Source organism: Vulpes lagopus, chromosome 2, assembly GCF_018345385.1.
Source record: "Vulpes lagopus strain Blue_001 chromosome 2, ASM1834538v1, whole genome shotgun sequence".
In the NCBI taxonomy this organism is placed as follows: domain Eukaryota; kingdom Metazoa; phylum Chordata; class Mammalia; order Carnivora; family Canidae; genus Vulpes; species Vulpes lagopus.
Window position 1 is genome coordinate 157,084,809 of NC_054825.1, and position 18,274 is coordinate 157,103,082.

The 18,274-nt window shown below is 46.4% G+C and overlaps 1 pseudogene; it reads left to right on the forward strand.

Moving 5' to 3' along the window:
* The first annotated feature begins 908 nt into the window (after window positions 1-908).
* Window positions 909-18,029, forward strand: LOC121478594 (annotated as a pseudogene).
* The last annotated feature ends 245 nt before the right edge of the window (window positions 18,030-18,274 follow it).

Here is an 18,274-nt window from a genome sequence, read left to right on the forward strand (position 1 = left end):
AATGGCCTTTAACGTTTTTAACAACCGGGAGGAGGCTGCCGAACAGAAACGGCAACAAGCCAGACTCCAGCAGAAAGTCCAATTACAAAGCCAAGCCTTGGTTGCTGCCCTGAGGCCGGCAAACTCTGGAGATCAGAAAAAAGGAGGAAACAGTCGCGCCCCTCCGGGAGCCTGTTTCAAATGCGGCACCGAGGGACACTGGGCCCGTCACTGTCCTAATCCAAAGGAACCCACCCGGCCATGCTCTCAATGTAAGATGATGGGCCACTGGAAGTCCGACTGTCCTCTGCGCCTCCACGTGGAGAAGACCCTGAAACGGTGAGTCCGGCTTTCCAACTACTGGGTATGGAGGACGACTGACGGCGCCCAGACTCAGACACCCCACACACCCACGCCGAGCCCAGGGGTATGCTCCAGGTAGCCGGTAAGTCCATATCCTTCTTGCTGGACACAGGGGCTACCTATTCTGTCCTGCTCTCCCACTCAGGACCTAGTCAGCCCTCCCTAGTGATGGTGATAGGAATTGATGACACCTCCTCCAGTCCTAGGTCAACCCCGCTCCTCACTTGTAACTTGGACAGGTTCCCTTTTGCTCACTCTTTCCTTTTCATTCCCTCTTGCCAGGTACCCCTTCTTGGAAGGGACATTCTCCATAAACTAAGGGCCACTATACGGCTCTCCCCCTCTCCCACCACCTGTAGCCACCTTATTCTTCCCCTTCTGGCGTCTAAACCTTCTGCACCCTCTTCTCGCCTTCTGTTTGTCGATTCCCAGGTCTGGGATACCTCCAAGCCACTTGTGGCATCACACCACCAACCTATAAAAATCAGACTCAAAGACAATCTATCTATCCAGCCCATCCTCAGTTCCCCATTTCCCTGACACACCGACAAGGATTAAAGCCCATCATGGACCGCCTCAAACAACAGGGGCTCCTCATACCTATCAGCTCGCCCTGTAATACCCCTATCCTCCCTGTAAGGAAACCCACTGGGGCATATCGCCTCGTTCAGGACCTAAGACTCATCAATGAGGCCGTTATACCCCTTCACCTGGTAGTGCCCAACCCGTACACTCTTCTTTCCAACATCCCACCCAACACCACTCATTTTTCCATCCTAGACCTCAAGGATGCCTTCTTCACTGTCCCCTTACACCCCGATTCCTACTTTCTCTTTGCCTTTATCTGAGAGAACCCAGACACACGCATCTCAGGGCAGCTTACGTGGACGGTCCTCCCTCAAGGTTTTCGAGATAGCCCCCACTTCTTTGGGCAGGCCCTGGCCGAGGACCTCCAACAATGTTCTCTGAAAACTAGTACCCTCCTTCAGTATGTAGACGACCTCCTTCTCTGCAGCCCTTCCCTCTCTTCTTCAGAGGACGATACCACCACTCTACTGAACTTTTTGGGGTCCAAGGGATACAGGGTCACACCAGCTAAGGCTCAGCTCTGCACCCCAACTGTCATCTACTTGGGTATCTCCCTAACTCCCACCTCCAAGTCCTTGACAGAGGACCGCATCCAGGTGCTCTGGGACCTCCAACCCCCTCAAAGTGCTGCCGAAGTCCTTTCCTTTCTGGGATTAGTGGTTTTTTTCCGACATTGGATACCTAACTTTGCCCTTCTGTCTCGACCCCTATATCAAGCAGCCAAGGAGACCCCCCACGGCCCCCTGACTGCACACTGCAGTCCAAAACCTGTTTTCCAAGCTCAGGGACTGACTAATCTCAGGACCCACCTTAACCCTCCCAGACCCTTCTAGACCGTTTCACCTTTTTACCGATAAACGATCTGGCTGCTACCGGCCTCCTTGTCCAACCGGCTGAGCCAATGTACCAGGTAGTAGCCTTTCTATCCAAACAGCTGGACCTCACAACTAAAGGCTGGCAACCCTGTCTCAGAGCCCTGGCGGCAGCTGCCTCCCTCACTAAGGAGGCTGTAAAACTCACTTGGAGCAGCCCCTCACTGTTTTTTCCCACACCAATTAATAGACCTGGTTGGCCACAGATCCCTGGCCCATTTGACCCCCTCACACCTCCAACTATATCATCTACTGTTAATTGAAAACCCTCAAGTCTCCTTATCTACTTCTCCACGTCTCAACCCTGCTACTCTTCTACCCACACCTTCTCTTGTTTCTGAACCAACCCACTCTTGCCCACAACTCCTGGACGATCTTACGCCTTCTCATCCAGGTCTCTCTGATCAGCCTCTTCCCAATCCCGATCGAGTACTGTTTGTAGATGGGAGTTCTGTCATGGCTCCACATGGCCAGCGGCATACTGGATATGCAGTGGTCACTCTGGAGACCATTGTTGAGGCGGCTCCCCTTACTCTGGGAACTACCTCCCAGAAGGCTGAGTTAGTTGCCCTCATCAGGGCACTCCATCTCTCCAAGAACTTACGTGTTAACATCTATACAGATTCTAAATACGCCTACCTAATCACACACACACATTCCGTACTTTGGCAGGAACAGGGTTCCTGACCACCAAGGGCACGCCCATAGTTAATGGACCCCTTATCTCCAAATTGTTGGAAGCCCTCGACTTCCCTACCAAAGTGGCCATTATACATTGCCGAGGAAATCAGACATCCCAGGACCTCGTCTCTCGGGGGAACAGTAAAGCCGATACTGTGGCCAAATGGCTAAAGAAACTTCCTCAGCCCCTCTCCTGTTCCTGAATACACCCCACACCCCTTCATATACAGATGAGGAACTTAACACCCTCAAACAAATGGGGGGCAAACCTGGAGATAAGGGATGGATCTTTCTCCAGGAAAAAATTGCCCTCCCAAACAAACTTCTCCACACCCTACTTAGTGAAATCCATCAGTCTCTACACATAGGACCTAAGGCTTTTTTTTTTTTTTTTTGACCTAAGGCTTTATATCACTTCCTGTCACCCCTTTTTTATCACCGTCATCTCCGTAGGGATATCGAGACTGTCCACCATGCCTGTAAAACATGCTCCTTTGTTAACTCACAAGGAGGGATCCGTTGACCGGGGCCCAACCACCAACTGAGGGGACACCAACTGGGCAAGGACTGGCAACTTGACTTCACTCACATGCCCCGTCATAAAGCCTTCCGATATATCTTAACTTTAGTGGATACCTTTACAGCTTGGATCGAAGCTTTCCCCACCGCCCAAGAGACTGCTGACATTGTTGCCGAAATACTTATTGAACATATCCATTCCCAGATTCGGCCTCCCTCGAACCTTACAGTGAGATTATGGGCCGGCTTTCACATCCAGCATCACCCAGAAGGTCTCTGAAAGTCTCAACATCGCCTGGAAACTGCATGTACCCTACCATCCCCAGTCCTCGGGTAAGGTAGAGAGGGCCAACAGCCTTCTCAAGGAACAGCTTACCAAATTAACCCTTGAGACATGCTTGTCATGGCCTTCCCTCCTCCCCCTTGCCCTAACCAGGCTTAGGGCAACCCCAAGGGGACCCTCAGGACTTAGACCTTTTGAATTACTGTACAGGCAATCCTTTCTACTTACTCATAATCTTCCTTCATCACCACCTCCTCTCCTCTCCTATCTACCTTACCTGACTCTTGAGAGCCCTTCTCTGGGCCCACGCCAATTCTGTCATTCCTGCCCCAGGGGCACCGACTCCTGACACATTGCAATGTCTGTCCCCCAGAGATAGTGTTTTACTAAAAGAATTACACCCTAAGACCCTAAAACCCAGGGGTACAGGCCCCTATACAGTAATCCTTACTACTCCAACTGCAGCTAAACTTTTAGGATACCCCTCCTGGGTCCACCTGTCTAAACTAAAACAGGCCCTCTCTCAACTGAGTGGACAGCCCAACCTCTGGGGCCTACCAAGATGCAGCTTTCACGCCATCCTCCTCCTCCTGACCCTACCCCCCAGCCACCCCACTTATGAATCTGGGATTTTTTTAATTTTTTTTTAATTTTTATTTATTTATGATAGTCACACACAGAGAGAGAGAGAGAGAGAGAGAGAGAGAGAGAGAGAAAGAGAGAGAGAGAGAGGCAGAGACACAGGCAGAGGGAGAAGCAGGCTCCATGCACCGGGAGCCCGATGTGGGATTCAATCCCGGGTCTCCAGGATCGCACCCTGGGCCAAAGGCAGGCGCCAAACCGCTGCGCCACCCAGGGATCCCTGAATCTGGGTTTAGATGGAGGTTTTATATCACAGAATCCTGGAGCCAGGGAAACCGAAACTGGTCCAGCCTCATTTCTACCACTGATTGTCAACCTTTAGGTTGCCAAACTAGCATCAACTTTACCTTTGATAGATTTTACTCTCTCCCTCCACCTGGCCCTAATCCTAGCTCTGATCCCATAATCTGTTTCACCTATGATCAGACTCATCCTAACTGTCAAAATTATTGGGTCCAAACTAATGGAGGCTGTCCTTATTCTTATTGCAATATCCATCACCTTTGCCAAGGCCCTTTCACCAGTCCTTCTACGGCCCATCGTCAACCTTGTCATTTCTACCAACAGTCCGGTAAATATGGTCCCAGACCCCTGGGACCCCCGCTAGGCAATGGGGGTAACAGCAAAACTTTACCAATGGGGTTATTCCCCCTATCCTACTGCCTCCCTCCAAATCTATAGATCATACATAAGAGTCTTACAGAACCAATCCACCCTAAAAGATCAAGCTGACACCATATGCACACAGGAACAACTTCTCCAAACCCACTTACAGACTAACCCAACTCAGGACCAGGATCCCTTCTCCTGGGTAAAGCTTATCCAACAAGGCACTTCTCTTGCCAACCTTTCTGGCATGGGCAATCTGTCCCATTGTTTCATTTGTGTCCCCTCAAACTCCCTTTGTGGCCATTCCCTTCCCTAATGCATTCAGCCTCACTAGCCCTGCACCCATGTCCCCAGCACCTCATCTCTCTTTCACTGATGTTCCCCTATTTACTGATCCTCTCAACCACCAATTCCCTTTCTGTTATTCCACCCCTAACCTATCCCTTTGCAACGTCACCCAGTTAAACGCCACCTCTCATTATGCTCCTATCGCCACCTCTCATTATGCTCTCATTATGGTTTCTTTCTTTTTTTTTTTTTTCATTATGGTTTCTTTTGGTGCAATGGCAGCCTATCTAAATCTCTCAATACCTCTGCCTCCCTCCTGTCTGCCTGTCTCCCTGGTTCCGTGATTAACTATCTATAGTCAGGCAGAAGTAGCTCTCCTCACCAACCCCCTGGAAAAGCAGAAACAAGTGATCTTTGTCCCACTGGTTGTCAGGGTCTCCCTGGCCTCAACCCTGGTGGCCACAGGGTTGGCTACGGGGGCCTTGATCCATTTTATAGATTCCTCCAGGGACCTATCTGAGAGGCTTCAAATGGCTATCGAGGCTTCAGCAGAGTCTTTTGCTTCCCTACAACGCCAAATAAACCCGGTGGCCCAGGTAGCTCTACAGAACCGATGTGTCTTGGACCTCCTCACGGCCGAGAAAGGAGGAACTTGTATGTGTCTCAATGAAGATCGCTACTACTACATCAACGAAACAGGTGGAGTGGAAACCAATCTCCACATCCTCGCCAAAGGTCGGGAGTCTCTCCAAACACAGTATCACCCTGTCGGCCCAACTACACCCCAATGGTGGCAGACCCCACTAACCACATGGCTCCTCCACCCTCTAAGCCCACTCCTAATCATTGGCATACTATTAATGGTGGCCCCTTGCTTTCTCCGATTCATCAAGGAACGAATCCGCGAAATATCTCGGGTATCAGTCAATCAACTTATTTTACACCCCTATGCTTGCCTGCCCACCTCCGACATGCCCAGGACGCCCCTATTTCAGCAGGAAGCAACCAGATCTGAATCGTCGCCCAGTTATAACAAAAGGATCAGAATGTTGGGCTGGCGACCCCACGCCAGCACCTCCCAATAAGGCCGCCTTATTGCCGCCCTACCCTAACTTAGCACACAAAGACCTGTAACTCTTGCCCTAACTGGAATGCAGCCCTACCCCCATCTTCCTGCCAACACCACCTTACCTCCCTACCCTAACTTAGCTTACAAAGACCTGTAACCCTTGCCCTAATTGGAATGCCACCCTGCCCCCAACTTCGCACTGAAAACTCTTTATAGATCCCCCTGCGGTTTGCCTGGGCGCGACTTCCCTGACTCAAGCCTCTCCAAGTCGTCATGGAACCTCGCCCGGGAGCACTCCCCATTAAAGCACTCTTGAACCTACTGCCTGGTTCTGCCTTTTTTTTAATTTTATTTTATTTTATTTTTTGCCGTTTTTAAAAAATTTCTCTGCCATTCGTTTGGGAAAAACCTAACACTTGTAGTCAATTGCAGATCCAACAGGAAGAGACAGATTTGACTCTACCCTGACTTGACCTTGCAGGGGATACTATTTTACTCTCCAAGCCTGAGAAAGAAATGTTTCCTCAAAAAAAAAAAAAAAAAAAAAAGTTAAGTTTCCTCATTCCCCAACAGCTCAGCCAATGAGAAGCCATTCTACTTAGAGATTCCAGTTTACTTCTTTGTTGAAGTTTGTCCTAGATGGCAATTCTCTTTTAGTCCCAAATTAACCATCTTTTGCAGGAAAATAACTGGTAGTTGTTACTTTTAAGGTTTACAGTTGGAAGTTACTTTTTGATTTTTTTTTTAAATTTTTATTTATTTATGATAGTCAGAGAGAGAGAGAGAGAGACAGAGACACAGGCAGAGGGAGAAGCAGGCTCCATGCACCGGGAGCCTGACGTGGGATTCGATCCCAGGTCTGCAGGATCGCGCCCTGGGCCAAAGGCAGGCGCCAAACCGCTGCGCCACCCAGGAATCCCCAACTTTTTGATTTTTTAAGTGAAAATTAGCAGTGTAAAAATAGTCAAATATATTTAAACATAAAACATGTAATGGAATTATCTAAATAGCATTTTATTTGTTTATGTATTTATTTGAGAAAGTCGGGGCGGGGGGCGTTGAGGAGCAGAAGGAGAGGGACTAGCTGACTTCGTGCTGAGCAATGAGCCCCAGACAGGGCTCTATCCCAGGGTCCTGAGATCATGATCTGAGCCAAAATCAAGTTAGATGCTTAACTGACTGAAGCACCCAGGTGCCCCTGAATTGCATTTTAAAACAATATGTTGGGATCCCTGGGTGGCACAGCGGTTTGGCGCCTGCCTTTGGCCCAGGGCGCGATCCTGGAGACCCTGGATCAAGTCCCGCATTGGGCTCCCGGTGCATGGAGCCTGCTTCTCCTTCTGCCTGTGTCTCTGTCTCTGTCTCTGTCTCTGTCTCTCTCTCTCTCTCTCTCTCTGTGACTATCATGAATAAATAAATAAAATCTTTAACAACAACAACAACAAAAAACAATATGTCTAGGTGATGTGGATGCTATGAATAACAATCATTTCTAAAAAAAAATTCTTTAATAAAGTCAGTGACAATGCTATTTCTACACGAAAAAGCTATTTCTTTTCAGGGAGAGTCTTACGCCCAACTTAACTAGGATTTGCTGGTCTTTTTAAAGTCTTTTAATTAGACATGTTAATATTCTTCAGCGGCTCAAATTTTTCATAATGAAATTGTCTCCATTGAATAGTACTCTATGGCTTGGGAATGTGGAATCTTTTAATGGCAAAACAAAATGATCAGGTCTAAAAACTTTCTAATTCATGAATCCCCAAATTATCCATGGTGCACATCGACATCACTATTGAAATTTCTCCAAGATCTTCGCTTTTTTCACCATCCGAATATCTAGAGACACTTCTGCCACCATCTTTGCATCACTACATAGTCATAATTAATAACTGTCTTTAATTTTTTACAATTAAGTTATAATTGACATATAACATTATATTAGTTTCAGGTGTACAGCATAATGATCCCATATTTGTATATATTGTGAATGACTACAATAACTCTAGTTAATATCCATCACCTTACATAGTCACAAAAATTATTAGCTTTCTATAATTTCCATTTTACAACTTTTTATTTTTTTACGATTTTATTTATTTATTTATGAGAGACACACAGAGAGAGGCAGAGACACAGAGAGGGAGAAGCAGGCTCCATGCAGGGAGCCTGATGTGGGACTCGATCCTAGGACTGGATCCCGGGACTCCATCTCTGAACTCCAGGATTACGACCTGGGCCGAAGGCAGGCGCTAAACCGCTGAGCCACCCAGGGATCCCCTACAACTGTTTTTCTGAGATAATATCAATTCCTCATGCAGAATACTCCCCGTAATCACAGGGGAAATGATAACCACTTTCCAATAATGAGATGAGATCATGGATTTAAGATACTCCTACATTTTGGGTTTCAGAGTACCCTTTGCATGCATGGTCCACTTGTGAACACTGCAGACATTGTCCTGTATCAAAATAGCATTTTTTTCATTGTTCTTTTTTTTAGATCGATGTCAGATCTTATGGGAAGTGAATGCGAAGACATCGAGTAAGAGATGTGCATAAAAGTGCACAAAGGTTCACTAAATCGGACACCATAGATTTTACAGATCCATATTTGTACTCTTGCTTCAGGGTGGTGCATCCTCCTCCATCTTCCCTGTCGTGCCCTATCTGGGGTATTTTTTCTCTTGTCTCTGAACACACACAGTTCATTTCCTAAAATTGGCTCTAATTCTTCAGAGCACATGCGTATGAATTATAGTACGGTAATTTTTATTCGTTTCCTCTACCAGTGGACTCATTTTGTGACTAACTGGAAAATTTTGTGCATTTGAATCTGTATCCTTTGGGAGCATCTGAGAGAATGTTTAGCTTCCTAGAGCATGCTGTGCTTCATGGACTTTAACAAGTCTCCAAACAGGTGCTCGGTTGCAGCCAGACACCCCAGAAATCTGAGTATGCGTTCCCTTTAAGAAGGAGCTGAGTCCATCCTCGGTTCTGAGCTCCAGAGCCCTCGCGGCGGAGCTGAGACTTTTGGATTGGAGGTGAGGTACGAGCGCCCTGACGTATAGCTCCGTGGCTCTGTCAGAACTACATTGTCCAGAAAGCTCTGCGACGAGGGGCGGGACTCTCCCCAAATCGGCTTTTCTGTCCGAGGTAAAACGCCAGCGCTGGACTTCCGGTGTGTTTCTAGTAGTCAATCATTTTGGCTTCACTGAAATGCTGTCAGCCTAGTCGGGGATCCAGAACGCTGGGTGGGGACCGAGGTTGACGACACTGAGAAGGTGCGAGGGGAGGCGCTGTCCCCGTCGCACAGACAGGGGTGCACGGCTTGGCGACGCCGCCCGGGCTCCGCCTCACGGGGGCCGGGACAGGGACCCCCAGCCCGGGTGTCCGGTCCGCCCAACAAGTCCTATAGCGGTGGCCGTGCCCAGGACCCCCGCGCAGGTAAACGCTCGTCCCCCGGGCCCTCCCCGCGCCGCCGTCCGCCCTCCCCTCCCCGGACGTCCCCCCTCCCAGACCCTCAAGGCCTAAGCGCGGGGCGTCTCTGCAGCCCCTGCGTCTCTGCAGACTCTGCGGTATGTCTTGCCCGGGTGCCCCGGAGAGGGAGACGCCCGTGGGCGGAAGCGGGCTGCAGGGAAGGAGAACTTGGTTAGGGGCGGTTCTGTCCCCTGAGGTTGAGCAGCTAGCCTGAAGTCACCTGTCTCCATATCAGGGCCAGGCAGGGGTATAGGGAGACCGGAGTCCGTCAAGCCCTGCCACGGACTAATTCGTCTAAGGCTGTCCTCTTTCCACATCTCGTACCTGCAAAAGCAGCTGTACACCCACAGGGAAGTGGAGGGTCCCTCACCTCGAACCACAAGTTATATGGATTGTGGTGCGGTGGGGCTTAGTGCTATTCATTCAATCCTTGGGTCTAGGGATCCCAAACGTAGGGTCCTAAGTCTATGCCAGGGGTTTCTGGCAGTCACTGTAAACAGGTGTGGAAGGTTATCCCTAGAATTGATAGCAGGATGTGCAAATTCTTTGAGGTAATAATTTAATGTTCAGAATGTTCAGGAAACTACAAGTCTGTCTTTCAGGTGGTAACAAGGAGTAGGGGGTTAGGAGTCAGGACTGCAATAGCTGCCTGAAAATTTGAGTGTCTACTCTGGAGGTAATGGGAATTTTGTATCAGAAGAGGGAGGGATCTTACCAAGGTTGTAACAAGCTCTATCTGGTGCAAAGTAGGCAGAAACTGGGCTTGAGGAGGAAGAAGGAAGATCAGGGTGGAGGCTGCTGCCAAAGTCCAGCTGAATGTTAATAGACCAGAGTCATAGCTTAGATGTGGTTAGATTCTGTACTTGTGTTATTAATGGGGCAACTAGATTTTCTGATGTGAAGGCTGAGGGTGTGAAACAAGATTCAGAGATAGTTTTTGGTCTTAGAAATAGGAATGAAAACATTGTCTACCATGAGGAACTATAGGAGTGGTATTCACCAGGAGCTGTGTTTTGACCCTGCTAAGAGTCAGAAATATTTTAGATAGCAATAAGTGGACGTATTTCAGTTTGCAGCTAAAACCATAGGTATGAAATGTGGCGTGTGGTTCAGGATGAACACAAAATGTAGTGGCTATTGTGTGGACACAGTGAATGAATGTGGGTCACATTTAGAAGAGACGATCTTCAAGTTATGGTGGTAAAGACATTAAGGGGCCATGAAGGGGGGAGGGTGAAGGCAAAGGCCTGGGTCTCTGGCGTGGATACCTGGCTGATGGTATCAAGTTTTACAAACACAGGTGAAGGAGACAAGTGGTTATCAGTGGGGGTAAAAGGATGGGAAAGAGGTGGAGGGGCCTCAGAGATAGTGTTGTCTGGCAGGGGGCCAAGGCTTCCAGGAGAAGAGTAGACATGAGCTGGATGCAGACACAGAGAATAATGAGGTAAGATCTTGAGTTAGAATAGGTGCTTATTCACCACTCCATATATACACCAGGGTTTTGGTGGGACTTTGGTGGGACTTGTGTTCCATTCATCTTGAACAGTTAAGTCAGGAGCACATGTGGTCATCTGGAAGAGTCACTAGACCTGGAGTGGGCCCCCAGTGGGCTAGGCTTTGAAAGAGGGTTAGGTGGACAAAGAAAGGCTATGACTTTTGAAGGGACAGCAAGTAGAGCACAGAAGTAGAAGAGGGCCATGGTTTGTGAGAGCCGCATGTGGTTCTGTGTGGCATGAGTCTGAGCCAAGGAATGGAACCAGGCAGAGAGATCTTCATAGGTTTTGGTGCTGTGACCACTAGTGGAAGCCATGGGGTGTCAGAGACAATACTGGATCTTTTTGAATCTGTCAAACATAATCTGGATGCCATCTACCAAGTTGTAGCATAGGCCTAAAATTAAGGCCCATTATGGGTGCCCTTAATGTGTGGTGAAAATGGGATGGCTACTTTGACATGAGTGCAAGTTCCCCTCCCCACTCTGCTCCTGCAGGTAACCTCTCCTAACCAAACACCACCTTTTTTTTTTTTCCTCTCAAACACCACCTTTTTATCAAGGAGACCAGAGCGGTTCCAGTGTATCCCTTTGTAGAGGGTTTCAGTTCCCTGCCAATCTGTGGATTATGTAACAAGCCAATCATATCTTCCTATAGGAACCAAGTTAAACACTTCTTGATACTACAAAGCTTACATCACTCGTGATTTATTCTTTTCTGGAGTACAACCTCCATGTGGCCGTGTGTAGCATAGCATGTCTTCCTCTCCCATGATGTGAATAAGTGTGCTTAATGAATTGCTATCAATCTCATCTGGCCAGTGTCAGATATCATATGTTTGGTCATCTCTATAACTGTAGGATGGAAATTCCACCCTCACCAGTGGGATGAAGAGATGCTGAATAAAACACAAATAATATGTGGAGAGTCCAGGGACATGCCTGGTCACATGGAGTGGGGAGTGAGGTAGTGGTGGCCATGGACATGTGGTTGTGGTATCCAGAGATGTACCCTCTAAAGAATGATATGCATTTGGAGAGAGAGTATGCCTGATGGCTCTAGGACCTGGTATTGAGACCTTGGCCATAAAAGGGTAGTATGAGCATCTGGATCCCTCTGTGCCAGGCCTACTACAGATTTGTCCACCTGCCTCTTGTTGCTATTGTCTGGACCCCATGATTAATGAGCCCATGAAGACACAATGGTACCTGTGGTGCCACGGTATAGTTTCTCCTCTGAGTTGGGGAGCTTGGAGGGAGGGTGGGCTTGGGGTAGATGTGGGGGGAAGGGATTGGGCTCCTCAGAAGTGGACTGTTTGTGGTTCATCTATCACCATCCTGACAGGGGACTGTGACTTTGAGGACGTGGCTATGTACTTTTCCTGGGAGAAATGGAGTCTCCTTGATATGGCTCAGAGATGCTTGCACCACAGTGTGATGCTGGAGAACTTGGCACTTATAACCTTCCTGGGTAAGGCCCTCAAACCTACCCCTGTGTCCTGAAATACTTTTTGCCCTTCCTCTTTCCTGAAGGACATCTGTGTTCTTATGTCAGGACCATGGGCATTGCTTCCTTCTTTAGTGTCCTGGGTAGGTGCTGTGGTTGGTTGAGCAGAGATATGGGCACTGCCCTCTTGTGTTCTTGAGCAACCCCAGCACCTGCTTCTCTGCAGATTTTCAGGGAAAGGTACAGGGTCAGGAGTCTCACAGTCATCCTCATAACTCCTACGTTGCTTGCCCTCCCATTGGCCAGGTTTATCTGGATCCAAGGCCCCTATGTGCCACAGGCCTACTTCCTTCATCTAGCGGACATTTCTTCATGTCTATCTGTGCCAGGTATTGCCATTACTGAAATAGTCGCTACTTATATGGATCAGAATGCTTTCAAGACTCTCCTCTGAAGTTCTCTTTGTAATAGTTTTCTTTCCTGCAGGATATCATATACTTAGTTGTTTTGGAACAGTCATGTGTGCCCTTCTGTCTTGTCTTTCACTGAATACTTGTATCACCCAAATCCCATTCAGTTGCTTATGTTGGGGGTAGGTTAGAGAGCCCCTGATGCTTTTAGAATGGAAATGAATTATCTTCGTTCATACTGCTATAACGAACCAACATGGTTGGGTGGTTAAACATATATTTATTTCTCATACTTCTGGAAGCTAGGAAGTCCAGATCAAGGCACCAACATGGTGTAGTTCTGGTGAGGGCCTTGTTCTGGTTCATAGCTGCTATGTTCTCTCTGTGTCCTTACATAGTGAAAGGGGCTAGGGAGCTCTCTGGGGTCTCATTTATAGGGGCACTAATCTCATTCATGAGGGCTCTACCATCATGACCTAATTCCTTCCCAGAGGCCCCACCACCTAATGCCATCACATTGAGGGTTAGAATTCAACAAGCATTTGTGGGGTGGGGGGCACAGACTTTCCACCTCTAGCTCCTAAAGTTGATATCCTTCTCACATGCAAAATACATTCATCCCATTCTAACAGCCCCCAAACCTTAATTAGTTCTAGCATCAAATCTAAATTCTAAAGTCTTATCTAAATCAGATATGGGTGAAACTTGAGGTATGATTTACCCTGCAATACATTCTTTTCCAGATGTGAACACATATAACCAAATAAGTTACGTGTTTCTAAAATGCAGTGGTGGAAAATGTCTACATTTTCATGTCAAAAGGAGAAATGGGAGGGAAGAAGGAGTGACAGGTACCAAGTAAATCCAAACATGCAGGCAAATTTCATTAAACCTTAAGCCTCAAGAATAATCCTCTATGGTTCAGTGGTATGCCGTCCGGGCCAACGAGCAGCAGCTCCACCTCCAAGGCTTTCCTAGGCAGCAGTCCTGCCTCTGATGAGGTCCTAGATTGGGTTCTTATGACTACAGCTTTTCCCAAGCTGGAATCATGAGCTAGTGACTCTACCAGTGTTGAGTCCAGGCCCTACTGCTCTGAATATTGCCCCTCTCACTCTGCTGAGCACACTGTGGCTCTCAGCAGGGTCCCCATATCTGAGGACCCCATAGGGACCTCCTGACCTGCCCGAACCAGAGAGAGTGAGAGAGCTCTCTGGGGTCACTTCTACAAAGACACTAATCTCTTTCATGATGACTTCGCTTTCATGATCTAATTACCCACTAAGGGCCCCCAGCTCCTAATACCATCACATCAAGGGCTAAGATTTCAACATGAGAATTTTGTGGGGACACAAACATTGAGTCCATGGCATGAATACCGTCACAGCACGATGTGCTCAATGGGAACCTGGCCCTGGGAGAGACACAATGTCAGAGCTGTATTCAAATCATATCAGAAACCTATTCTGTTTGGTATTGGTGGTGCTAAAGATAATGGTGGCCAAATCTCATTAGTGCCTTTCCCATTCTTGACACTGATAACTTGTCATCTCTGCTGCTTGTCACTTCTACTTTTCCAGCTTGGAGTTATTCCCTGTGTTGGTGAACTCCACATCTCACGCTTTCCTTACATCAGCCTCCACATGCTGTGTCATGATGTATGCACATATTCTTAGGCAACCATTGAATACCAGCTGCTCTGTTGCAGTCATGTGTTCTTGGGCCTGAACACACTCTTCTACATAACACACCCATGGCAGCAGAAGATAAGATCTACTGAATGTTGTTTGTAGAGGAAAAAGTAGAGGCCATGTTTCTTCTTCCTATATTGCACCCTATGGAGTATCTTTTACCTTGTGGGGCCTCCCACTCCTGTGATGTTTAGAGGCCCAGTTCTGCTAAGCAACCCATCTGCAATCTGTACCCAACTCTTTGGTCCTCAGAACAATCCCACTGATTCATTCCTGGGTTTGTCAGGTAATTTTCCAGAGGTTTCCCCTTCTCACCAGTCAGCGTGTACTTCACTAGTATTTCTTTTCTTCAGGTTGCTGGTGTGGAGTGGAGGATAAGGCTGCATCTTCTCAGCAGTGCATTTCTGCAAGAGTGTTGTCACCAGGCAGGACTTCCCAAGCAGGTATGTCTCCCCAGAAGGTGTGCCTCTGTGAGATATGTGGACCCATCTTGAGAGACATTTTGCCCTTGGTTGAGCACCAGGAAACACATCCGGAGCAGAAACTGCACATGGGGCATGTGGATGATTTCCTACCACTACAAACCTTCATCAGCACCATAAGCAGCAGATCAGAGATAAATAGTTCAGGAGCAATATGAGTAGAGCCTCGCTTTTGGAGAACTGCAAATTCCATGTGTTAGTGAAGCCCTTTACCTATGAAGAAATTAGGAAGGATTTCCTGGTCAGCCTGGGCTTTCTCCAGCAAAAGGTCACTCACACTAGAGAGAAGTCAAACAGTGGAACTAAGTGTGTGGTGGCCTTCCACAGTGTAAAATATCATTATAACAGGGAATACATCTGAAAGCTTTTAGCCCCCCCAAACACCTTTATTCAGCACCAGCAAGTCCTCATGAGGGAAAAATGTTACAGGTGTGGTGAGTGTGGGAAATCCTTTAGCAAAAGCTGTAGTCTCCATAACTATTTGAGAGTTCATACTAGAGGGACGCCTGGGTGGCTTAGCAGTTGAGTGTTGCCTTTGGCCCAGGGCATGATTCTGGGATCCAGGATCGAGTCCCACATCAGGCTCTGTGGAGGGATCCTGTTTCTCCCTCTGCCTGTGTCTCTGCCTCTCTCCCTCTGTCTCTCATGAATAAATAAATAAAATCTTTACAAAAAAAAAGAGAGAGAGTTCATACTAGAGAAAAGCCTTATAAGTTTGGGGAATGTGGGAAATCCTTTAGGCAAATTCTGGCCTCATTCAACACCAGAGAGTTCACACCGGACTAAGTCCTCATGAATGTGATAAATGTGGAAAATTATTTAGCAAGAAGTACAACCTCATCATGCATCAGAAAGCTCACACTGGTGAAAAGCCATATGATTGCAGTGAATGTGGGAAATTTTATAGCTACAAATCTGACTTCATTACTCACCAGAGAATTCATACTGGAATAAGACCTTATGAGTGCAGTGAATGTGGGAAATCATTTAGCCACAGCTCTAGTCTCATTTAAACACCAGAGAATTCACACTGGAGAAAGGCCTTATGAGTGTGAGAAGTGTAGAAAAATCCTTTAGCCAGAGCTCTCGCCTAATTAAACACTGGAGAGTTCATGCTGAAGAAAGATGAGTGCAGAGAATGTGGAAAATTCTTTATCTCTAGGTACTGTTTCTTTCAACATCAAAGAGTTCACACTTGTGTAAGACCTCACAAATGTGATGAGTGTGGAAAATTATTTACCAACCTGTCCAACCTCATTAAACACCAGAGAGTTCACATTGGAGATAGACCGTTTGAGTGTAGTGAATGTGGGAAGTCTTTTAGCTGCAAATCCTACCTCATTACACACTGGAGAATTCACACTGGAGCAAGGCCTTATGATTGTGGAGAATGTGGGAAATCATTAACCATAGCTCCATGCTTCTTCAACACCAGAGAGTTCACACTAGGGAAAGGCCTTATGAGTGTAGTGAATGTGGGAAATCCTTTAGCCACAGATCTAGCCTCATCAGACACCAGAGAAGTCACACTGTAGAAAGGCCTTATGAATGTAGTAAGTGTCAGAAATCCTTTATCGGCAGCTCTAGCCTCATTAAACACTGAATAGTTCATACTGGAGAAAGGTCTTATGAATGCAGTGAATGTGGGAAATCCTTTAGCCAGAGCTCCAACCTCATTAATCATCAGTGAGTTCACACTAGAGAATTTATGGGTGCAGTGAATGTGGGAAATCATTTACCTTCAACTCTAATCTCCTAAAACATCAAAATGTCCACAAAGAATAAAATCCTTTCCATAATACAGGTAAGTCTGTAAAATACTGCATTGTGCCCCCTCAAAATTCATATGTTCAAGTCCTACTCCCCAATGTAAATATTTTTAGGTGTGGCTTTTACTAAGATAAAAGAGGTAATAAAGATGGGGGCCTAATTCAGTGTGACTGTCGTCCTTATAAGAAGAAAAGGTATTAGAAGGTGTACTCTTGCACACTTTCTCTTTGTCTCTCTCCCCAAGAACAGAAGGCAGACTATGTAATAAGACAGTTGTCTGTAAGCAAGGAAGGGTGACCTCACTACAGACCAATTCTGATGGTCTTGGAGTTCTAACCTCTAGAAGTGTAAGAAAATAAATTTCTTTTGTTTAAGCCAAGTAGTCTGGTATTTTGTTATGGCACCCTGAGAGGGGACAAAGATACAAAGTACCACATTATATTGTGTGTTCACTGCACTGATAGGTAACCATGAATAACCCCCAGAACATATAAAACAAGATAAAATAATTAAGAAGTCACAAATTTTAGAATTACTTTGCTTTTTTAACAGCTTTATTGAAGTATAATCAATTCCTGTTATTCATGATAGTTATGTTCTAGAAAGTCACTGTGAACACTGAATTAGTGAATACAGAACCACTGTTCCTGGGGAAATCAGGGATTAGGTTCCTAAGAGCCTCTAGTCACACTTTCATCAGTCAATACATAACATTGAAAAAAATAAAAAAATATATAACATTGTTTTACATGTGTTTCTGTTTAAACGCAACTCACTTGCTGTATATTGTTGATTGAATATTATTGAACTCATGGCCAATAGCACTGTAACTTGTGTCTGGCCCATCCTTAAGCCTGACATGTAGTTTCTTTCAGGCATTTTTCTTGTGCTTAAGAACACTAAATAGGACTTAAGCACTAGGCGTAGGGGCCATGTGCAACACAAGATCATGAACAAAAACCACAAGCATGGCAATAATTAGATCAGGAGAAGAACACTTGTTTTCAGTATGAAATGAGAAGGCAAAGTGTGGCCTTGTAGACCTCATGCACATTGGGTGACTCAGTTTTTGTGGCCCTGTGTGTGTCTGTGAGTGAATGCAAAAATGTGGGCTGATTTTATGGTTTCAATTTTTAGAAGATAGGCAAATTTATAAATACAAAATCCATGAAAAATGAGCATTGACTACATAGGTATCTTGTCATAAATTATGTATATTTAAAGCATTCAGTTTATGTTTGTGCTTTGATACATTCTTAAACTCATTCTAAAACTTCCTTCTTCTTGGCCTTCTTAATCTATTCTTAAACTTTTACCATTTCATAGTCCTTATTTATTTATTTATTTATTTATTTATTTATTTTTAATTTTTATTTATTTATGATAGTCACACACAGAGAGAGAGAGGGGCAGAGACACAGGCAGAGGGAGAAGCAGGCTCCATGCACTGGGAGCCCGACATGGGATTCGATCCCGGGTCTCCAGGATCCTTTGCCCTGGGCCAAAGGCAGGTGCCAAGCTGCTGTGCCACCCAGGGATCCCCCATTCTTTTTTTTAAAGATTTTATTTATTCATTCATGATAGACAGAGAGGCAGAGACATAGGCAGAGGG